The 24,985-nt window shown below is 44.3% G+C and overlaps 1 protein-coding gene across 3 annotated transcripts in view; it reads right to left on the bottom strand.

Annotated features, from left to right (window-relative positions):
• rap1b (RAP1B, member of RAS oncogene family) overlaps positions 1 to 24,520 on the bottom strand; it is a 45,046-nt gene extending 20,526 nt beyond the window's left edge. For all 3 annotated transcript variants that reach the window (XM_033038277.1, XM_033038278.1, XM_033038276.1), the window contains exons 1-2: positions 24,372 to 24,520; positions 9,645 to 9,701 (exon numbers count right to left, since the gene is read on the bottom strand). The gene's annotated coding sequence lies outside the window, so the exon portion shown is untranslated. The remainder of the gene's footprint in view (positions 1 to 9,644; positions 9,702 to 24,371) is intronic.
• Positions 24,521 to 24,985: the final 465 nt, after the last annotated feature.

Raw genomic sequence — 24,985 nt, 5'->3', positions numbered from 1 at the left:
CTCATTGCTCTCACTTTGTGATTCTGTTCCTCGTATTCCCCTTCTCCTCTGAGCCATTTAGAAACATTTTCAAGTAATATGTGGCCTCCAAAACTTTTCTACCAAAATGCTTCAGTTACATTAGTCTGTAGGAGTCATTTGATAACAAACTGCACCCGCTTCACAGTTTTAGGCTTTACTTCCAAGAGAATCCAAATAATTTATGTAGAGTGAACATGCACAATGCCATGCAAAGTGATTTTCCTTAATTCCTACTGTTTTGTTGATAATTGTTTTCATAGAAACAGTCTTTTATGTGCCCCCTATCTTATTATTTTATCAAAAGGTCAAAGATATACGATGTTGGGATTTATCTATTACAGGTGCATTATCCTCCAATGACAGTTCACATCAAATGGGAAAATTATATTTTAAGAGATTAAATTATAGAATCAGAATAATACAATTGTAAAGCAGAGAAATAGATCTTTCAATCCACTTTATCTATGAGAACCGTGATGTCTATCTATGCAGATCAATTTGCCCACATTAGGCCTTTATTCCTTGACACCTTTCTTATCCGTATGCATTTTAAACACTGTGACTGTATCTGCCTCTACCAGAAACTGCAGGAAAAATCTGTCAGTTTTGTAGTGAATTGTTGACATTTCAAATCATGAATGGAGAAGTGAAAGTGGTAAACAACTTGGCAAATTCCCCAGTACTTACGCTAGGGTATCTGCACACTAAACCAACAACAGGACAAACCCGACTAAAGAACATTCAATTTTAATTAAGAAAACTCCATGGAAGATTGGTTTTGTGTGTTAAATTAGATTGAATGTTAATCAATTATTTTTTCAAACTCTATTGTACAATTAAGAGTTTTTGAACGCTTTTGAGGGGCAGGGACACATTGTTGAATAAATATTAATGAACTCACAGCTGAAAGAAAAACAGGCTTCCTTATCTGAATGTACACAAAATTGCTGGGGAAACTCAGCGGGTACAGCAGCATCTATGGAGCGAAGGAATTATCTTCCTTATCTGAATGTTGGGTTTGTGCCCATATCCCTACGCATGCTGAAGAAAGTATCCCTTTGTGAGCTCAAGGACGGGTTCCAATCAAATTATAATCGGACACATATGCCTCCATTTTTGCAAGTGATTAATGAGAGAAAATATTAAAATCCTTTCTTACTATAAGTGTTGATCACAAAGATCAGGAAGGAGAAAACTGTGGAAAAAAATATTAATATCCTTTCTTACTTAATTTTTATTGGAATTGAATAAGATAACGAAAGGGTGTTTGGATGTGACAATTGGCATTTCTCGTGACGAAGTGTAGAAGAGGTTCGTGGGAATCGGCAAAGTATGATCAGATGTATTACCTCTTGTCTCGGAATGTGTTGAAGGGTGGATGGTAAATGTAAACATGAAATAGTAGACAGAGATAAGGAAGCTTGTTTCTCTCAGCGATGTTTTAGCGTAGACCACCCAGCGCCCCCTACCGCTAGTAGTGTGGATACGTTGAAGTAAATGGGGTGTTTATGATTGGCTCAGAGGGGATGGTGGCGCGGTCCGCCTAAAAGGTGAGATAGAATAATAATGTCAAGATGCCCTTGTATTGTGTTTGACTTATAATAACCATCTGTTGTTGAATAAGATTAACATAAACAAAAAGTGTGTTATGACGAATGAAATCATTGGTACACATGTATTAGATAGTATATTATCGTATAGTTGTATCTAACAATAAAGAAAAGTTGTTTACTGCACAGTATAACTGTTGGCTAATTCTGCTGTGAAGTCAGGTGCTGAGGCTCTGTTTCCACCTCTGGTGTCTTGGGTGGATCAGACCACCGGTAAAGGAGCCACAGCTCCTCCAGCAAGTCTATCAGAAGCAGATAGTACCACTGAGAGGGGACCTGATACATGATTAAGAAGATATCAAAAAGATATTAAAAAGGATGAGCAAACAAAGCTCCAGATGATGAATGTTGAGGAAGAGTCTAAGCCCGAGTCATTGATAAAGTCCCCCACGTATTATGATCGGAGAAGTGCCCATGTTGAAACCCTGGACCCCAGCTGAAGCTAGAGCCATGGTTGCTGAAGCTCCAGATCCCTTAAGAAAGTCCAATGCATTTCTTAATTGGTTAATCTAGAATGACAAAATAGGCCATGGGAAAATGTGATAGCAGCGCTGGTGAACATGGAAAAGGAAGGACTGTTTGCGCAAGCGAGAGAGCTGACACTCAAAACATCGGGCCAGTATTACATTGGGAGAGGGGGCTGGGCAAGAGGAGGAAGTTGTAGAGGTAGGGGCCGAGGAAGAGGACAACGACAAATAAAAGACAACACGAGGTACATGCTGGAGATGTGGAAAAAAAGCGCATTGGGCTCGAGATTGCAGATGTTCCCCACAGCAACAGGGAGGGGATCCAGCCCCTACCCCCTCCTCATCCGGTAATCCTAATCATCAGCATAGGGATGCCGCGGAGGTAAGGTGGTACAGGCGGCTGCGATCAGATTGTCTAAATCAATGGAAGAACCTTCTTGGCTGAAGTCAAGATAGGTGACTGCCATTTAGACCTTCTGGTCGATACCGGAGCCACTATGTCATCTGTGCCACCCTCTGTGGACATCCCCCTCAGTCAGTCAAATATTAATACTATTGGGGTTGTTGGTGTCCACATGATAGAACCTTTATCAGAATCCACTCGTATTTAGCTAAATGGCAAGCCCCTTACACATGCTTTTATATTCTCTAGAACGACTCCCCTCCCGTTACAGGTAAGACAGGCTCTGTGCAAACTGGGAGTACAAAAGGCCAGTATTTGCAGTTTTTTTTTTAAACCAGCCAAGAAACTAAGTGAACGCATTACACTGCATTATATAAGCTCCATCTAATTCCGGGTACCAGGAAAAAGTCTCCCCCTGGTTGAATAAACTCGAACAATTAACAGTGACCCCTTATTTGGGGTCCCAGGATTAGGAATAATAGTGCACATCTCTTAAAACCAAAGGGATCGATTTGAGATGGGAGACATTTCTGAGTCACGCTTGACCATAGCTACTAGACCTCCAGCAGCAGTGGAGGAAATAGGAGAGATGATAAAACGGCTGAAAGACAAACAGTCAATTCATGTTTTAAAGTTGCCAATGGCAAAAGGAGAGGTCCAGATTGACATTTTTAATGATACGGAAGGAAAGATCACTTGGGTCAGAAAGGAATGAGACTATTTTTGAAATGCAACAGCCGATGTTACCAATGGCTCTGGTCCAAGTACCCTCTGAACTGAGCATAGCGTAAGAATCATGGGGGGAGAGTGCGATCAGCCCACGAAGATGAAGTGACTTTAAAAAGGGTGCTGCTTTGCCATGTTTAAAACAGTATCGACTGACCCCTGAGGCTGAAGAAGGGATAGCTATAATCATCATGTCTTTATTACAAAGGGAGTATTAGTGAAAACGCAAAGTCCGTGTAATACTCCTATTCTGCCAATCCCAAAAGCGGGTTGACATAATGAATGGCATTTTGTCCAGGACCTGAGAGCTATTAACAAAATAGTGATCCCTATCCGCCCCTTATTATCAAAGGGGTTTGGAACTGGGGACCTGGTTCAGGAGCATGGAGGGGGAAAAAGACCGGTAGCCTATTATTCCGTGGCTTTACCAGCTGTAGCAAAAGGCATGCCAGCTTGCTTGCGAGCTGTAGCGGCAACAGCTACGACGATAGAAAAATCAATCCCCATCGTTCTTGATCACCCGTGTGTAGTGACTGTTCCTCATTATGCCGTGATGTTATTATTGAACTCAGCAGCTACACAGCATTCCACAGCCACTAGAAGAACAGGATATGAAGTTATCCTTTTATCACATCCGAACTATACTTATCAGCGATCGCCAGCTTCGTTTGTGCCACTACCAGAAGAAGATGTGACCATGATTGGCTATTGCTTGTAGACGCCACTGCCATTTCCCGGCTGGGCTTACAGAATCATCCGATTGATTACCCTGACCTGGTCCTATTTACTGGTGGCTCTTCACACCGACCTATCGATGACAGATTATTAGCAGGATATGCGGTGGTCATGCCACACCAAGTGCCTGCATATTGGCAAAAGATAAAAGTGCTAATATCTACACCGATTCTCGCTATGCATTTGGGGTTGTACATGACTTTGGGCAGTTATGGAAAAATAGGGGATTCATCACATCAACAGGAAAGACTATTAAGCATGATAAACTGGTCTTAAATTTATTGGATGCTATCCAATTGCCACAGCAAATTGCAGTTATTAAATGTGAAGCTCATACATCATCAGATGATGATGTATCTAAGGGAAACAGATCAGCTGATTATGTAGCCAAACAGATTGCCCTCAGGCAAACCCCACAATTACAAGCGGCTAAAATTAAGTCTGCAGTACAAAGGAAGCTCCCGGTCAGCATTGATGTAACCCAGTTACAGGATGCCCAAAGCTGAGCATCACTCCAGGAAAATAATTCCTGGAGCAAAGCGGGGAGTTATCAAGACCCCATCGTCTGGGTCCACCCGGATGGTCGGGTAATTTGCCCCAGGAGCCTATTTTTGTCCCTGTCTTGCCAAGCCCATGGACAGGCTCACACAGGAAATGGGGGGGATGGCACACACATTGTCCCAGCAATGGTAAGCACCAGGTATAACAGTCATAATTGATAAAGTTGCAAGAACATGTCTGGTGTGTGAAGAAAATAATAGAGGGAAGACGCATGTAAGATTTGATCACCTACCACAACCTGAATTGCCTTTTGAGAATTTGCAAATTGATTTTGTACATATGCCAGCAGCAAAGGGTTTTAAGTACATCCTGGTCATAGTTGGTATGTTCTCTAGATGGGTGGAAGCACACCCCACGAGGAGGGATGATGCAAGGACGGTAGTCAATATTTTAATGAAAGAAACAATACCTAGATTTGGGATACGCATGGGAATAAACAGTGACAGAGGAACTAATTTCACCAGTAAATTAGTTCAGAACTTGGCGAAGGCTCTTGGGTACCAGTGGAAATTACACATACTATGTCGACCACAGTCCTCAGAGATGGTAGAAAGAGTAAATGGGGAAATAAAAGCTACTTTTGCCAAAGTATGTCAGCAAAATAGGTTGCTGAGGCCAGACGCCATGCCCGTGGTAATGTATGCCCTGAGAAATCAGAAAAATAGAAACACGAGCCTAACACCTCACGAGATATTGATGGGGTGACCTATGACAACAGGAATCCGACCCCCAATAACTCCTGAAAAGATAGACCTGATATGGAATGATGAAAATTCCTTAAGATATGCTCAAGCCATGTGTGAAACAGTTGGTAAAATCTATGAGAAAGTTAAACAGGCACAGGCCCCTCTGGCAAAAGGAAATATGCACCCGTTTAAACCAGGAGATTAGGTTTATGTGCGAGCAATGAATGAACAATTCTTTCTCTTCTAGGTGGAAAGAACCAGCAGTAAAAGTAAAAGAAAAACCTGATTGGATACATGCCACCAGATGTAAACTGCGTCATTCAGACAGAACCCTCGAGGAGAAGGAGAACGCAAGAGCCGTAAATTTTTGTAGTGAGAAGATGATGATAAGAAAGTGTCAAAATGTTCTTTATTAACTATCTTTGTTGTAATACATACTTATGAATATATTAACATTATATGGGATCATAGAGGATATGAGGGTGAAGAGCAGCATTTAGATAGTTACAAGAAACAGGATGAAGGTAGAAATTGGAGTATGAAATTCAACAAAAAATCTTCACACAGAACAGTGAACTCGCAGCTGAAAGAAAAACAGGCTTCCTTATCAGATTTGAATGTTGGGTTTGTGCCCATATCCCTACGCATGCTGAAGAAGGTATCCCTTTGCGAGCTCAAGGACGGGTTCCGACCAAATTATAATCGGACATGTGTGTCTACATTTTTGCAACTGATTAATGAGAGAAAATATTAAAATCCTTTCTTACTATAATATAAGTGTTGATCACAAAGATCAACAAGGAGGGAACTGTGGAAAAAAATATTCATATCCTTTCTTACTTAATTTTGATTGGAATTGAACAATGTAACAAAAGGGTGTTTGGATGTGACAATTGGCATCTCTCGTTGACCAGGTGTGGAAGAGGTTTGTGGGAATCGGCAAAGTAAGATTAGACGTATTACTTCTTTTCTAGGAATGTGTTGGAAGGGTGGATGGTAAATGTAAACATGAAATAGTAGACGGAGATAAGGAAGCTTGTTTCTTTCAGCAGTGTGTTAAAGTAGACCACCCGCGCCTCCTACCGCTAGTAGTGTAGATACGTTGCAGTAAATGGGGGTTTATGATTGGCTTGGAGAGGAGATGGTGGCGCAGTCCGCCTAAAAGGAGGGATAGAATAATGTCACAATGCCCCTGTATTGTGTTTGACTTGTATTAACAATCTGTTGTTGAATAAGATTGACATAAATAAAAAGTATGTTATAATGAGATAATTGGTACCCATGTAGTAGATAGTACATTTTTGTATAGTTGTTACTGCACAGTATAACTGTCGGCTAATTCTGCTGTGAAGTCAGAGAACCGGTGAGCAGTTAATTGCCACCATCTCTCCATGATATCATGCAATAAAGTCTCTTGAAGCAAACCTGCAAAGTCTCCGCTTTTCATTTTCCTTTAATTTCCCTCTAAATTAATTTCTTCCACAGAATTTGGCGTAGTCGGCAGGATCGCAATTGTAAAGGGATTCGAACGAATACAAGTGGGAAATAAAACTGAATGATAAAATAGTCCTAACCGAAAGGGGGACAGGAGGGCTTCCAAGAGAGAAGGGAGAGTCCCAGGGCAACCTAGCTTATCTGGCTGGAGACTCACGCTGAGACAAGAGGCCTGTGGGGTGAGGCGAAATAGTGGAGAAGATAAATTTACTCACACTGAAGGTAGAAGATAAATTGAAGCAGGTGCCGTAAAGCGCTATAGAAATTGAAAGGTGACTTTGAGGTTTGCGGACAGAGTAAAACCGGTGCGTGCGAACTGTGAATAGAATATAATAAGAAATTGTCCGCGGAAACCTAACTATTGTTTTACAGACTTCAGAGAAGAATATAGGAGGCAACAGAAGTCGATTGGAGAAATCTGATCCTACTGCTAGAGGGAGGCTTGAGGAAAAGAAACAGGTGGTCCAGGAGGGAAAGATGCAGATAAGAGAGAACACTGCCAAGGTGATAAAAAAGACCAGAAGACACCGGGAAAAGTTTGGAGATCCCATTGTTCCACCGGGATCGCCAGCAGATGTGGTAATAACAAAGAACGGAGATGACCAATTTGTGGTCATCTAGCTGATTGATCAAATGGAGATTGGCTGAATGGGGAAGTTATAAGCTGTCTCTGTCCTATATCACTAAAAAACAAATGGTTGAGCGAGATGGGATTTGCAGTGGTGGTGTTATTCGTTATAGTTGGAGTGCTGTGTATAACTTTAAAATTGATAGAAACAATAAGGAAATGGGCGGGGATGGAGAAAAGACACCAGCCCCTAGAGGAGGAGAAAGGTGTTCAGCAAAAAGGGGGAAATGAGGGACCTGTGCCTATAACACCAAAGCAAGTGGCAGCAATATATCCCCGACTTCCTGTAGAAAAGGCAACCCCGGTAGAGGATGAATTTGATGATCTGTTGATGATGGCGACCGCATTACGCCAGCGCTAACCTCCGTATAACCCGGCATATATTGAGGAAAAAGAGGCTGCTGCCCCGTTAGGTGCTGAGGCTCTGTTTCTACCTCTGGTGTCTCGGGTGGATCAGTTCACCGGTAAAGGAGCCACAGCTCCTCCGGCAAGTCTAGCAGAAGCAGAAGCTAGAGACGCCGGATGCGAGCAGTGGGCCGGTAGGAAGGTGAACTGGGGTAATGCCTCCAGCGCCTTAAAAGTCAGCTGTAGGAGGCCCCACCAGGTCACAAAGATGGACCTCCAACGTTTGTTTGGTTTGGCACCAATATTATTTTTTCTTCTCATTGAATTATTTTTTTTTTGTTTGTTTTATTATGCTATCTATTGAGTATTGTGTTTACTGACCGGTTAAGCTGCTGCAAGCAAGAATTTCATTCTCCTGTTTTGGAACATATGACAATTAAACACTTTTGACTCTCAAAGCTTTCCTGTCCAGATCATGTCCTTGTGATTCTTTTCTGCACTCTTTCCTGCTTAATAAAATCCTTCCCATAGTTCGACAACCAGAACAAATATCTTGCACAGTTGTAACTTGACGTCCCAACTCTTGTACTCATCACCCTGACTGACTGATGAAAGCATGCGTACCATATACCTTTCATACCACCCTGTCTACTGGAGTCATTGCTCTCAGAGAACTATGTACTTAGATTCCAGGTCTCTCGGTTCTACAATACGCTCCAGATGCAAGTGCTACCCTGATTTAACTTACTGAAATACAACACTTTGTACTTGTCAGAGATATATTCCATCTGCCATTCCTTGGTAAATTTTCCCAGTTCTAGATCCTGTGCAATCTTCAATAATCTTCTTCACTGTCCACTATACCACTAACTTATGGTGTCAACTACAAGCTTAATAACCCTGCTAGAATCTGGGCAGATCTGATCCGAATATGGTGAAAATGAATAAAATGGGTTTAACATAGGATTAGTGCAAGTGGATGCTCCATTGCTGGCAGGGCGAAAAGATCAGTTTCTGTGCTGTGTCTATTATGCTTATGCAAACCAAAAACACACCTTTCATAAAGGAAAGTGCATGCACAAGGTTAATTCAGCTCCCTATTTGAAGTAGACTATTGAAAGGAGTGCTGCAAATTTCAGATTGTTGCCTTGTTAGAAACACTTTTGAATTGGAGAGTTGTATTACATAAGAATTGCTGTCCTAGTTCAAAATGCCACATGGTTGAGTACATTTTAATCTAAAGAACTGTCACAATATTTCTAGCTGCATCCCAACAAACATCTTTAGAATGCTATACAGGAGCACTGAAAATAAATAGAAATAAAAATCAGAGACCTCATCAGAACAAGAACTAAAAATCGAAGTTTTCATATTATTTGCGTAACCTCTGCAGCTCAGAATCAACAATTACCACCTTCTAAACCCAAAACTTCTAATAGAGTACATAATTATGACATTAAAAAAATAATTCATACACTAATCGAAGTAAACATTGAGGAAATTCTGGCTGTACAGTTTTGCCAAATGAGTGAGAATATCTGTAAGATTGCAGCTTTAAAATCTAGACTTTAAAATAAAATTCTGAAAATTGTCTTTTACCACATTGTCATTACCTCCGCAGAGGCACAGATGTGGCACTGGCTATGGCAAAGTGATGGCAGAACGTTGTCTGACACACGAACGAGCGGGATTACCTCTATCTACATATAACCGACTTACACAAATACTCTTCCAGTTGCCTCTTTTTATTTCTGGTCAGCAAAATCGAAGTTGTCACAAACCAACTGAATTACAATCAACTTCTTAAATTCTTGCACTGTCCAGCATTGGTGACATTACTTTAACCAGAAGGTTCATCTTCTATGCACAAATTATGCAAACAAATTCTAAAACATGGTATAGTTACAGTTTGACTTTGGAAATACCGACACTTAATATTAAAAGTTAACCACTTCACTGATAACTTACAATTCTTCAGTACCCTGTGTCTTGATACAGTTGGATTCAGATTTCAATGGCTTCCACCTATAAAAGTTAGAAATTTAACACAAATGTAAAAGACATGGATCTTAAAGTCAGTGATAAATTATGCACACTTAAAGTTAATTAGTCCTCACCTCTGCCCAAAGTATGCAATTTTCCACAAGGCACCATATTACCCTTTCTGATATATAAAATTAATACTATGCACACCTCAACAACAAAACAAAACCCAAATCAAGTCTTTTTGGGAACACAAGAGGCTGCGGATGCCGGAATTTTGGACAAAAAACAATCTACTGGAGAAACTCAGCTGGTCAGGCAGTATCTTTAGAGGGAAATGGACAGCCGATGTTTCAGGACGAGACCCTTCCTCTGCAGAAGATTACCTGAACCTTTATCGGAAACTACTTTCTCTTGTCTCAGAACCTTATTTACAGGTAGCAAGAACATAGATCAGATTTACTGAAAACTTGACACATGGAATATCTATGTATACAATACAATATAATACAATACAATACAATACAATACAATACAATACGGGTTTATTCGTCACATTGCACATAAAGTGCAAGTGAAATAAATATGTCAGCAGCGATACAATGAGAAAGAACTAAAACTCTGATCTTGGTATCTTCCGGTTTGCTCAGTCTTTCTATTTACGCGAAAACGGTACGTGATTGCGCTACGATTTTTCGCCAGCTTACTCACCGTTCTCCTGTGCTGCGAGTGCACCAAGTTTTGTTCCGATCGGTTTAATGTTGTAAAAGTTAGCGAGGTTTAAAAATCTCAGAAACCGCGCGACTGCAGATCGATCTCCTCTCCTGCCAGTCAGCGCCGCGTGGATTAGTCTCTTCTCCTGTCACTCCCCCGGACGGTCCGCCCCTTCCTGCGCCATCTCATCTTTACTGGAGCTGAGGGACGATCTGGATGGCCGGTGGAGGTCTCCAACCGGACACAATTTTCGGAGGGACCGGAAGCGGCCCAGCCCGGCACGGAGTTGGAGATGTCGCCAAATGGAAAGCGGAGACTCTGATCCTGGCAGAGGAGAACGACCAGCGACCAGCGCCCGCTGTGAGTCCCCATCGCACCGCCAGCTCCAGCCTCTACCCCTCTGGTCCCCCTCGCTGGCTCCTGTCCCCCTCCCCGTGATCCCCCCCTTTCCCCCATGGCTCTTCCCTGTCTTTTCTCCGAGCTCGCTTCCCCTCTCTCCTCCCCCCCCTCACACCCTTCCCGCCCATATACACACCTCCCCTCCCACCCCACACCCCCCGCCACACACCCCCCTCCCCCACACCACCCTCTCCCTCCACCTACACCTCCCCACCCACACACCCTTCCCTCATCCCCCCCCACCCCACACCCCCCCCACACCCCACTTCCCCCCTCCCCTCCCACACACGAAGAGGAGGGGGAGGGAGTGCTCGGAGATGAGGGGAAATGAGCCTCGCCTACGCAGTTAGGGGCTATGGGTGGTTGGTGGAATATTGCGTTGGGCAATGGGTTGCGTTGGGGGACCAGGCCTCCCGTGTGACTGGGACCCAACGGGTCCCACTTAGTCCAGTACTGTGTAAATCAGGTAGCCTTTTCCAATATACATTGCATCATTCAAAAATAACAAAGATAAAAATCACTGAAAACTCAAGATGCTGGAGTAACTCAGCAGGTAAGGCAGCATCTCTTGAGATCATGGATAGGTGATGATTTGGGTCGGAACACTTCTTCAGACTGATTGCAGGGTGGTGGCGGGAAATAAAGCTGGAAATGAGAGGCAAGACAGTGTGTGGTCAGTAATAGGTGAACACAGGTGATGAGCTATTTTGATAGGCAGGTTAAAACCCCTCGCCTGTGCACCTATTACTGGCCATGCTCGGTCCCATCTCCCAGCTTTCTTGAGATTATCCATTCTTCAAGATAAAGCCAGTAAAGTCCAATCAAAGATAGTCCGAGGGCCTCCAATGAGGTACATAGCAGTTCAGGACATGATTGCACATGAACACAAGGGGGACCAATAACCTTGCTGGGAAATTTGCTAATGCTACTCGGGATCATTTAAACTAGAGTATAAGGGGGATAGGAACCACACAATGTTAGCAAATGGAAGGACTGATGGGTAGGTAGAAACATAGATAATAGGTGCAAGAGAAAGCCATTCGGCCCTTGGAGCCAGCACCTTAATTCAATATGATCGTTACTGATCATCCAAAATCAGCACCCCCGTTCCTGCTTTCTCCCCATATATCTTAATTCCGTTAGCTCTAAGAGCTATATCTAACTCTCTCTTGAAAACATCCAGTGACTTGGCCTCCACAGCCTTCTGTGGCAGAGAATTCCACACATTCACAACTCTCTAGGTGAAAATTCTATCCTCATCTCAGTCCTAAATGACCTACCCCTTATTCTGAAAATGTAACCCCTGATTATGGACTCCCCAAACATCAGGAACATTTTTCCTGCATCTAGCCTGTCCAATCCCTTAAGAATTTTAGATGTTTCAATAAGAACCCTATCATCCTTCTAAATTCCAGTGAATATAAGACCAGTCGATCCATTCTTTCATCATATGTCAGTCCCGCCATCCCAGGAATTAACCTGGTGAACCTACTCTGCACTCCCTCAATAGCAAGAATGTCCTTCCTCAAATTAGGAGACCAAAACTGCACACATTACTCCAGTTGTGGTTTCACCAGGGCCATGTACAAGTGCAGTAGGACCTCCTTGCCCCTATACTCAAATTGCTATGAAGGCCACCATACCATTTGCTTTCTTCACGGTCTGCTGTATCCGAATGCTTACTTTCAGTGACTGATGTACAAGGACATCCAGGTCTTGTTGCTCCTCCCCTTTTCCTAATCTGACACCATTCAGATAATAATCTGCCTTCTTGTTCTTGCCACCAAAGTGGACAACCTCACTTTATACTGCATCTGCCATGCATCTGCCCACTCACCCAAGCTATCCAAGTCACCCTGCAGCCTTATAGCATCCTCCTCGCAGCTCACACTGCCACCCAGCTTTGTGTCATCGGCAAACGTGGAGATGATACATTTAATTCCTTTGTCTAAATCGTTAATATATATTGAAAATAACTGGAGTCCCAGCACTGAGCCTTACGGCACCCTACTAGTCACTGCCTGCCATTCTGAAAAGGACCCGTAAATTCCAACTCCTTGCTTCCTGTCTGCCAACCAGTTCTCAATGCATGTCAATACCCTAGTAGAGGTTAGGACCAGCAAGTCTCAAAGAAAGCACAAAAAAAAAAAATATGGTGAAACTGATGGGCATTTCGTGGAGTATCGCGGGTAAAGCAAATAAACTTAGAACCTGGATCACTGCTTGGAACTATGATGTTATGGCCATTACTGAGACTTGATGTTGCGAGGTACCGAACGGACAGATCAACTTTCCCGGGTTTCAACGTTTCAGACATGATAGAGAAGGAGGTAAAAGACATGGACGAGTAGCTCTACTAATTGGGGAGAATGTCACGATGCACCCTTTTTAGGGCGGGCACCTACGGATGTCGAACCGGATGGCATCAACTTGCTGCGGACTTCTGCTGCCTCAAACACAAGAAGAAGAAGAAGAAGAAGAAGAAGAAGCAACCGAAATGGGAAGAGAAATGGCAGATGGAGTTTAATACGAGCAAGTGTGATGTGCAGTGGGATCTTGGGATCCAAGTCCAAAGGCCCCTGAGAGCGGTAAGATGATTAGATAGTGATAAAGAAGGCACATAGAATGCTTTTTCCCATTAGTTGTGGCATTGAGTGCAAGAGTCAGCAAGTCATGTTGCAGCATCTTAGTTCTGATTAGGTCACATTTAGCACATTGTGTGCGGTTCTGGTTGCCATATTTCAGGAAGGATGTGAAGGCTTTGGAAAGGGTTTACCAGAACGCAGCCTAGATCAGAAGGTATTAGCTATAAGGAGAGGTTGGACAAACTTGGCTTATTTTCTCTGGAGCATTTGAGACAGGAGAAACTTGATATACGTAAATAAAAGTATGAGAGGCATAGATGGAGGCATATGGATCACGATTAGATAAGGTAGAGATTAGATAAACTTGACATCTTGTTCGGCAAGGATATGGTGGACCAAAGGCATTGTTCCTGCGCTGTACTGTTCCATGTTATATGTAATTACATCTGACTCACTCCGGCCTACAACCCTTAAGGGCCTGTCCCACTTGGCCGTCATTTACGTGACGGGCCAGTAGCGACTGACGCGCGACGGTCGCGCGCGTCATCATGCGTCCACACAGCTGTCTGGAGCGCGTGACGTCATTTGAAGATAGACACAAAATGCAGGAGTAACTCAGCGGGACCGGCAGTGGAGAGAAGAAATGGATGATGTTTCGGGTCGAGACTCTTCTTCAGTCTGAAGAAGGGTCTCGACCCGAAATGTCACCCATTGCTTCTCTCCAGATATGCTGCCAGTCCCGCTGAGTTACTTCAGCATTTTGTATCTATCTCCAATCGTCTTGGCACCATTTTGGAAGTAGGAGTAGGGGCGGATCTGGATCCGCAACGGCCGTGAGCCCCAGTCCGACCTCAGCGATCGTTTGCCTGCTTCTGCTGCTGTTGGCGTTGAGACGTTGTGACGCGCCAGGGTCTTGGGCCTGTCCCACTTGGCCGTCAGTTACGCGACAGGCCGGTGGCGCGCAAAGATTTCATGCAGGACGAAGTCCACACTCCTCCACACCACTCCATGCGCCCGTCCCGCGCTACCCACGCGCTAGCAGGTCGCGTAAATGGCGCATGATACCCCCCCCGTGAAGTCCCCCTCTACCCCCGTATTTACTCCGAGCTCACTCCCCCCCCCCGCCCACACACCCCTCTCCCCCACAACTCCCCCCCACTAGCCCCCCTGCCCAAACACCCCCTCGCCCACCCACACACACACCCATGGCTCTCGCTTCACTTTTTTTCCCTGTTGCCAGCCGGGCAACCTTGGCAGCTTTTTAGGTTGCCAAATGACATTTTAGGTGGTCATTTAAGATGGCTTGCATGACGTGTGCTCGGACGAAGTGCGTAGTTACCAGTCAGAATTATGCATTCACATATTATTTCTGCTTCAAATAAAGTCACAAACTAACATATTCACCAATCAAGACATGATATATACCACAATGACATGCAGCAAAATTATAATACGGTATCTCAACTCTTTTTACACAATGCAATTAATGCAATTTTTATTATTTCTTTCCACTTCCAAACAAAAATGTGGTTGGATTATTCAGCGTATGATCAACCTGTGTCAATAAATCCTGGATCTTGACAACATATGCTTAACCATGCACACTACAGATTGATGCAAGCATGTTTTCTGTGAAGGACCGAAAGTTATCATGACATGGCCGATACTCCATATTAACAGCATTGATTTGCCATTAAAATGAATTCTGTAATAACGTGTCAGTGACATTCGAACACTGCGGTTTTAATGTTTCACGTGTTCAAAATTTAATTAATCCATCTTTATGGATTAAAACAAATAATAACACTGGGAGTTAAAACATATTTGATTGCATTCCGTTATCAAACATAGTCAATGTTAGCTCTGAAGACATTTCCAGCACTATAGGGTCGGGAGGGGGGGGTATATGAATCGGTGTGGATTGGATGGATTGAGGCAGGGGAATTAGTGAGTGTTGGTTGGAGTAGGTAAAATTATGAGGGGAGAGCGCGGGGGGTGTCAGTGGGGTTGAATGGGGGGGATCTGTGCAGGATGGATGGGGGGAGCAGTGCAGGATGAAGGAGTGAGCAGTGCAGGATGGATGGGAAGGGGGGTCAGTACAGGATGAATTGGAGGACCAGTGTAGGATTGATGGGGAGTGGCAGGAGATGTCAGGGGGGCGGGAGCACAGGTGATGTCAGTGAGGACTGAATAGAGACAGGAATGGGGATCAGTGCGGGATGGAGAGGAGGGATCTCAGGATAAGGGGAGTGGAGGGGGGAGTATGAGAGAGGAAGGGGCAGAGGAGGTGGGAAGGAAGGCATGCGCACACTCACACACACGCGCGAGGCTTCGGAGGCTTCTGTGAACGGTAATTTCAGCTCAATCCAGCGCTAAATGCAGCCCAGCTGCCTGTCTCGCCTACAGCCCTGTCTCAATCCAGACATGGCTGTTGATTAACCTGGCAGGACTGGCAGAGTGAGCTGGGTTTTACGCTGGCTGTGGGCCTGGGGCACCGCGCCCGTCTGACTCCTGACGCCTCTGGCGGGGATGGTCCAGTGGCGGTTCGGCAGCGATTGCAGTGCCGGAGACCGGGATCGTTCCTGGCTGCGGTGCAGGTCTGCCGAGAGTGTTTTGGCACATCTCCCTCCTCCAATCACCCCCCCCCCCCTAATCTACTTCCGCCTCTGACCGACATCTCCCTCCTCCAAGGGTCTGTTTTGAAAGCGCCGTTGGCGTAGTGGCAGCAGCTGCCGCTAACAGGCCGGGCGGGGCGCGGGAGGAGGAGGAGATGGAGCCACGCCGCTGCTGCTGTGCGGGGCCCGACATTCCGTCCGACCCTCCGTCACGCCACACTTAGCATCTTTCCCACAACCGTCGCCGACACAAAACGTCACGTTCCTTTTCTCCAGAGATGCTGCCGGACCCGCGGAGTTACTCCAGTTTTTTGTGTCTATCTTCGGTATAAACCAAGTTGGCAAGCCGGGCAAAATGACTCGCCGTTTAGGTTGCCCGGCGGCACTTTCAGTGGTCATTGGCACCCGGGCAACCGTTAATTTCGAGCCCTGCACACCCCCTCCCACACCCACAACACTACCCCGCCCCCACGTTCACCCCCACCCTCACAACCCCCATCCCCTCAACCCCCCCCGCCCCCACAACCCCTACAAACCACCCGCCCATACATACCCCTCCCCCACAATCACTCCCGCCCGCACATACCCCCCTACACACACCCCCCTCCACACCTCCCCCCCACCACACACAACCCTCTCCCCCCCTCCTACACCTCCCCGTCCACACACCTCTCCTCCCCTCCAACCCCCTGCCACACACCCCACTTTCTTCCCCCCCTCCCCTCCGACACATGAAGAGGAGGGGGAGGGAATGCTCGGGGATGTGGGGAAATGAGCCGCACCTGCGCAGTTGGGGCTATGGGTGAGCAGTGGAATATTGCGTTGTGGAATGGGTTGCGTCGGGGACCAGACCTCCTTTGTGACTGGGACCCAACGGATCCCACTTAGTTTGGTACCTAATACAGTCCAAGTCACATTACTAGAAACATATCACTGCAATATGTACAATGGATGTACTTGAATGCTCCCAGCACTTATATTTATGCTGTAGATAAAGACTAAATAAAGTAGGGCTTTGTTCATTAGAACAGAAGAAATGTAATTGAAACACAAGTAATGAGGGGAAAGGTCCATTTCACTTAAAGGAATGAAAAAATAAAGGGGGCAAAGATGTAAAGCAGTTGATAGAATGATTCGAAAGGAGATGACATATGAGGAAAGAATGCGTCGACTGGGCTTGTATTCACTGGAATTTAGGCAGATGCCAGATCTCATAGAAACATGTAAAATTCTTAAAGGATTAGACAGGCTAGATGCAGGAAAAATGTTCCCGATATTGGGACAGTCCAGAACCAGGGATCGCAGTTTAAGAATAATGGGTAGGCCATTTAGGACTGAGATGAGGAAAAATGTTTTCACCCAGAGAATTGTGAATCTGGAATTCTCTGCCACAGAAGGCAGTGGAGGCCAATTCACTGGATGTTTGCAAGAGGGTTAGATTTAGGGTTGAAGGTATCGAAGGATACGAGGAAAAAGCAAGACCAGGGTACTGATTTTAGATGATCAGCCATCAGTCTGAAGGAGGGTCTCGGCCTGAAACGTCACCTATTCCTTCTCTCCATAGATGCTGCCTCACTCGCTGAGTTTCTCCAGCATTTTTTGTCAACCGATTTTTCCAGCTTCTGCAGTTCCTTCTTAAACATGGCGTACTCGCTAGAATTTAGAAGATTGAGGGTGGATCTTATAGAAACGTACAAAATTCTTAAGGGGTTGGACAGGCTAGATGCAGGAAGATTGTTCCCGATGTTGGGGAAGTCCAGAACATGGAGGTCACAGTTTAAGGATAAGGGGAAAGTCTTTTAGGACCGAGATGAGTAAAACATTTTTCACAGAGTGGTGAATCTGTGGAATTCTCTGCCACAGAAGGTAGTTGAGGCCAGTTCATTGGCTATATTTAAGAGGGAGTTAAATGTGGCCCTTGTGGCTAAAGGGATCAGGGGGTATGGAGAGAAGGCAGGTACAGGATACTGAGTTGGATGATCAGCCATGATCATATTGAATGGCGGTGCAGGCTCAAAGGGCCGAATGGCCTACTCCTGCAGCTATTTTTCTATTTAAAAAAAATATGTTTCTATGATAAAAACATTTTTTCCCCTCAAGAGGATGACATGTTTCTAGAACTCCATGCCTGACAGGATGGTAGGGACAGACACCAGATTTTTTTTAAATGGATGTGTGAAGAGACATGACCTATAGAATCAGCGAGTGATCGAGAGTAGATTTATTTTGGGTAGCCCCTTTCCCATCAAAGTGGGCACAATGGGCTGAATTGTGGCCTGAGTTATGCTTTCAATTATCCCATGCTACATTTCTTCACAAACTGAAAAATACAGCACCCTCTTCAGGATAATTTGATCCTGAATTTGCTGAACATTACCAATGTCGTGATGCTGTCTTCCAAGAACCAGCTTCCAAGACCATTTCTCTCAAAATGTTCAGATAGGCACACCTTCAGCACCCCGAGCAAGCAAGGTAGCAATGACATCAATGAAAGTCTGACTTAATATCCTTATGTTGGGAAAAACTCCCGTACATTTGAATGGCTGAAACAATAACTACACTAAAGATTTCTTTAAGGTTGGACAAATTTGTTTTCCATAGTGGTTACTATTCCATCTACACAGCTCAGTATGCTAAAGTGCGTATGATAATACTGGCTTGATAAGCATTTTAACCCCCACATGCCAGTCTTTGAGGTGGAGCATGTTGTTCAGCTAAAGATAGACACAAAAAGCTGGGGTAGCTCAGCAGGACAGGCAGCATCTCAGGAGAGGAATGGGTGACGTTTCGGGTTGAGACCCTTCTTCAGACTCGGCTTGACCCAAAACGTCACCCGTTCCTTCTCTCCAGAGATGCTGCCTGTCCCGCTGAGTTACTCCAGCTTTTTGTGTCTATCTTTGGTTTAAACCATCATCTGCTGTACCTTCTTTGTTGTTCAACTGCTGGTTTCACAGAGTGTAATCAGTGGTTTGATACAACTATATTGCAACAGCTTGACTACTGGCACAGCTAGTTCTGGAATGCAATCCTGCAGAACCACTGCTGGGATGTTGTCTGGTCCCAGAGTCGTGCTGCCTCCAGTGCTCTCAATCATTTCTTGATATCATTTAAATTGAATGAATTGGCTAAATACTCGCTTTTGTGACAGTGTTCAAGAGTATGCCGAGATGGATTATCCACTCAGAATTTTTGGCTGAGTACGATTTCAAAATCTTCAGCCTTAGCTCTGGCAATCATATACTGGGCCTTCCCATTATTAATCATGGGAATGCTGTCTCCTCTTCTTCCATTAGGCCTTTAATCAGTCACATTGAGATGTAACTGCACTCCAGAGATTTGATCTAATCCCACTAACTATGGGGATCACTTGGATGTCTATTGTGTGGTATTGTTTGTTTTTCAGCACAAATGTAGTCTGTACTGTAAGTTTGCCAAAAAGGCAACTCGCTTTTAGCCTGACTGATGCTCTCTTGGTATTCTTATTGAAAAAAATTATCAGGTTGGCACCTTCGTTTGATTGCAGTGGTGGGATATACTCTGTAACTACGCAGTCAGTGTATGTGGAAAACAATTTTGCTGCTGCTGGTAACCCGTAGCATCTCATAGTTTCCACGTTTGACTCAGTAAGAGAAACTTCGCTGTGTACAATATTGGTGCCTAGACTGCTATCAAGTTATCTGTTAAGTTTTTTTCTTATTTTGTTTCAAAGCAGCAACTCCGAAATGTAAGGTCATTAATGACCAAAATATATTTTTATAACAGTCATTGCCAAGACAAGATTATTAATTGAATTTTAATTCTACAGTTGCTGCGGCTGTGGGATTTTTGTTTTTGGACTGTCACTGCAGGTATCTGGATTACTAATCTAGAAATTTAAATATGACACCATAACCAGTCAAATGAAGTCTGTCCCTGCTGTGCTTCAAATTGCTGCAATTACTTCAAATGGTTTAAACTACAGAACAGAAGTTAGCCTAAAACATACCAATTATAGCAAAGTAGGACATATATGCACAACATCAGTTGGTTACTGGTCATAGATCTCCTGGACCAACGACAGATCAATGCCGTCAACTGTAATCAATTGGAATGAAAGTGCATTGGTGAACTGATGGTGGCACATTCATCCCACCCTCCCCCCACACTCCCTCCACCCTACCCCCCCCCCCCCCATACACACACACACACACATGCTGAGAATGCTCTATTTGTCACAAAACCATTTTGATCAATTACATTGCTTAATCTTGGAAGATTTTACATTCACACTCTCATGACAAAACCAACCATAGTATAATGCATTCTGCCTTTGAACTCCATTAGTTACACGGTTCATAGCATGCATTTTTAATAGATCATGAAACATATGTTTATATGAAACATGATTGCTACCCCCTAAATGCAGTTAAATGAACCAATAGCATTTGAAACATTACCAGAATACATCCACTTGTTGAATTTCACAAGAGAAAATTGAAACTAAATTGATGAAATACAAAAATCCCACGCTACGTTTTATCCTCCTTTCCTTTGTTTGATGTGAGATTGTTGCTTCTGTATCTGAACAGTGGCCAACCTTGTGATTGATGTCACCAGGCATTGTTTTATTTCCTGAATGAGCAGTTACAATGTTTGCTTGAATGAGAGTAACAGCGAATGACTATCATTGGGTAATCATTAACTGTGCCTTAATGCACATAATCCACAATAAATAGACAAAAGCATTCTCATGTTCTAGTATATGGATTTGAGCAATTCCTGCATATTATATAATGGTTTACAAACCAAGCATAATCTTTCCACTGCATAAGTAAATCTTTCCACTATTAGTTGAACTAATTTCAATCAATTCTAAAACCACTTTGGCTCAGCTGAAAATTGTATTCTTGCTATACAAATACAATTGAATACCAAAGGTGGAGTTATTATAGCAGTACTGGTTCAGAAGGAAGCTCAAATTTCATTAACACACCAAATAATGAGCTTTGATCTTAACATAAAAAAACCCTCTGGCACAAAATCACATTAGTTCACCTGTTAGTTTGTTTCGCGCAAGGCCAATTGAGACCCATGTTAGAGGCAGTTATGCAGTGGGAGGTGATATCTATCAGGAAATGAGCTGAAACATTTTTAAGATAGAACCCCCAAGCCAAAGATTTGTCAATATGTATTAAAAGCAAGGGCAAAGAGATAAAAAGATACTGCTCTATCACACTACCTAAACATATTTCAATATTTTTATTATGGTAGTGAAATATATTAAACATCAAACCACATTGAATATATCTATGTAGTTTAACAATGACCAAAAATTAAAATTACAATTTAAAAATATCTTAATCTCACCCTTAAATAACAACACTTTATCACATTCCAAGTCGCTGCCTCAAAAAGGCGGCCAACATTATCAAAGACCCACACCATACTGGCCACACATTCATTTCACCATTGCCATCGGGAAGAAGGTATAGGAGCCTGAAAACTGTAACGTCCAGGTTCAGGAAGTTTCTTCCCTACAGCCATTACGCTATAAACACAACAACAAATAAGCTCTGAACTACAACAGACTATTATTATTATTATTGTACTATATTTGTTATTTATTGAGTATGCGTGCATGTGTATACACAACACTGAACTTTTTTTTCATTTCCCGTTATGTACTATGTTTACATATTCTGTTGTGCTGCAGCAAGTAAGAATTTCATTGTCCTATCTGGGACATATGACAATAAAACACTCTTGACTCTTCACTAGGACTCACAAGTGAAGAATTCTGACATGATTCACAAGGATTCGGGTCTGAAGAAGGGTCTCGACCCGAAATGTCACCCATTCCCTCTCTCCAGAGATGCTGCCTGACCCCGCTGAGTTACTTTCTGTCTACTAAGGATTCACTGCAGTTTCAGAAAACCATAGCCGTATAGCATCAAAACAGGCTACCAAAAACCCATTAAGACTAATACGAACTTATTCTTCCCATATTCCCATCAACACTTCCATCCCCCTTCCCCTCCCAGACCTGCACTGTTGCTAAACACTAGGGGGTGATTACTGTAACCAATGAGCTTACCAACCTGCACATCTTTGAATGTGGGCAAAAACTGGAGCACCTGGAGTAAACCCATTCAATTACAGGGAGAAAGTGCAAAACTCCACACAGGCAATAGAGGTCAGGATGGAATCTAAATTGCTGGAGCTGCAAGACAGGAGCTCTACCAGCTGCACAACCCGCAACTTGTACGGTATGAATGCAGCACAGCATTTTGAGTCCACTCATCCAGGCAAATGAAGATCATTCCATCACACTTCCGATTTGTGCGATGCAGATGGTGGAAAGGCTATGCAGAATCAGGAAGTGAGTCACTTACTGCAGGATACCCAGCCTCTGACTTCCTCTCAAAGTTAAAGATCGGTGGCTTGCCCGGTTAAGTTTGTGGTTTTTTTGTATCCCCTCCCCCACCCTACCACCTCCTCTCCCTTGCCCTCAGGATGTTGATAATGGTAAGCCTGGTGACGGAAATGCTGTTATATGTCAAAGATCCATGCTTTAATCTCTGAACAGAAATTATAATTTCTTGGTATACAATGTGAATAATTTTCCTCTTATCATATTGGCCGTGTGCAACAAGACCTGTACATGCTGACTTCATTTTCTGTGGAAATGCAAATGAACTGAATAATGTGCAATCAACAAACATCCCCATTTCGGATTTCACACAGAGTCGGTGGTGAGAAAAGTTGAAAATTGTTAGGTTAAGACACGAACCCGAAGAACATGCTCTTGGGCTGAGATAGTTGACCACCAAAAACCACACAAACTTTCTCATGTAATGTAGAACTGCACCAGTGGAGCATTCTTCCTTTGATTCCTACTGATTTCAATTTTATTACGGGTCCTTGAAATTACTCCTAGTTAGATGTTACCTTCATGTCAACAGTCATAACTGTCAAGTCTGAAATGTACCTCTTTTGTTCTGGGCTGAAGTGAGGACTTGGATGGGTCCAACCACAACCCAAATGAAACAATAAGCAATTACTAAATATTCACGCAATTAATTCCTCAAATCAGAATTTACAAGCATACCAATTGATGTTTTTTAGCTCAAAGTGCTAAAGCATCAAATTTTGTTGGCCCAGTTTCCGCAGAATTAAAAATATCCCAAGACTATTTAAATCCCAAGACTACATCAACAAATCTCAAAGTTCACTTGTGTAGAAAGAAACTGTAGATGCTGGTTTGCACTGAAGAAGGGGGCCAGGCCTGAAACGTCACCCATACTTTTTCTCCAGGGATGCTGCCTGGCCTGCTGAGTTACTCCAGTACTTTGTGTCTATAGGTCCTATTGCTTTCACAAAAAATGCATGTATTTTTTGAGTAACATTTAGGATTGCCAAAATCACTTCCTGTCGTTTTTGACTCTTTATTAAATACAATAATTTGACTTGATGTTTCCAAATTCCCCCAAAGGACAAAAGCTTCATTCCGCAATACTGTGATAACCCTGACAAATTACAGTGGGACACAGTCGTTCCAAAAAAAAATCCCCTAGGTAGGTACATGAAAACATGGCATAGAGACCACCCTTGAACATGGAGCATACAACAACAACAAAAACGATTTTCTGTGAAGTACTTCCCTGTTGAAATTGAAACTTGTGGCACAAACGCCATATTACGAAGGCACCGGATTCTAATGTAAGAGTACGCAGAGGTGCTAAAATAATATTAATATGTACCCTATTAATCGGGATTAACGTGTGCGTTTAGACGCGGGATACTGAGGCGGGGCACTTGCCTCACTCACATCAGCCTGTTACTGGCAAGACCGTTGAATACATAAAATATCCAGAAAAAGACAACAGGCAGTATCGTGCGATTTGGGACCAATTTCTCGGCATTCAGGCGCTGTCGAGATACTTTGCGGATAGAAAATACAAGTTTAGATTTCTGTTTGGCGAACTTCAAGCCGCCGGCACTGCTGGAGTGGAGTCGGGGGCCATGGGCGGCCAAACACACGGGGGCCGGCGGGCGTGTGGGACCACCCTCCCTCCCTCCCTCCCCCACCGGCCGGGACACCTTCCAACAGATGCCGGCCCCACCCGTCCGCCTCACTCAGCCACAGCCCGGTGGAGGGGGCCGGCTTGTGATAGCTGCCATCACACTCACCCCCCTCAGCTCTGCTGTGAGGGGCCCGGCGGCAGAGTGGGAGCCCCCGCTAGCACCACGACTCCGCTCCGCCATCTTACAGGCTGCGCCCGTTGATGGCTCCGCAAGGCTGGGTCTGGGGCGGCGGCCACCGGCTCCCCTCACCCTCACCCGTCCCCGTCCCCGTCCACTCCGGCCAACCACCCCGGGCTCGGCCCCTCCTGGATTCGGCATCAGAAGCATCCACTTACCGGTGGCTGTGAGGAGGATTAGGAGGAGGTGCGGCCGTTGCTCGGTGCGGGGCGGGCGGAGTGCGGGGCGGCCGCTGGCTGGTGCCGTTGTTAGGCTGCCTCCACCAGGCAGCGCCTGTCGTCAGCGCCGCCACCGGCCGCAGTCTCCGCCTCACGTCGGAGGGAGGGAGGGAGGGCGAGCGGCCCCGGCCCCGCCTCACCCACTCACCGCGGCTCTGAAACTGGGTGCACATCTTTCATTCATGTGTTCCACATCTCTCTCCTCACTCTCCATCTCAAGAAGGGTCTCGACCCGAAACGCCACCTATTCCTTTTCTCCAGAGATGCTATCTCTATCTGACCCGCCTAGTTACTCCAGTTTTTCTGTGTCTATCTGAAACTAGCCGTTCCTTTCTCCCTCTCCATCTCGATGAGTATCCCATCCCTCCATCTCAACGTCTCTATCTTAATGAATCCATCCCCATCTCTCTTTCCATCCCACAGTATCTCTGAATCCATCTCTATCTCTCCATCTCACTTTATCTCCATTTCACAAGATCCATCCCCTATTTCACTGTATCTCCATCTAACCAAATCTATCCCTATCTCTATTTTTATCTCACTGTAACTCAATC

The sequence above is a fragment of the Amblyraja radiata genome, chromosome 19, assembly GCF_010909765.2.
Source record: "Amblyraja radiata isolate CabotCenter1 chromosome 19, sAmbRad1.1.pri, whole genome shotgun sequence".
In the NCBI taxonomy this organism is placed as follows: Eukaryota; Metazoa; Chordata; class Chondrichthyes; order Rajiformes; family Rajidae; genus Amblyraja; species Amblyraja radiata.
This window is presented reverse-complemented; position numbering and strand designations above follow the sequence as displayed.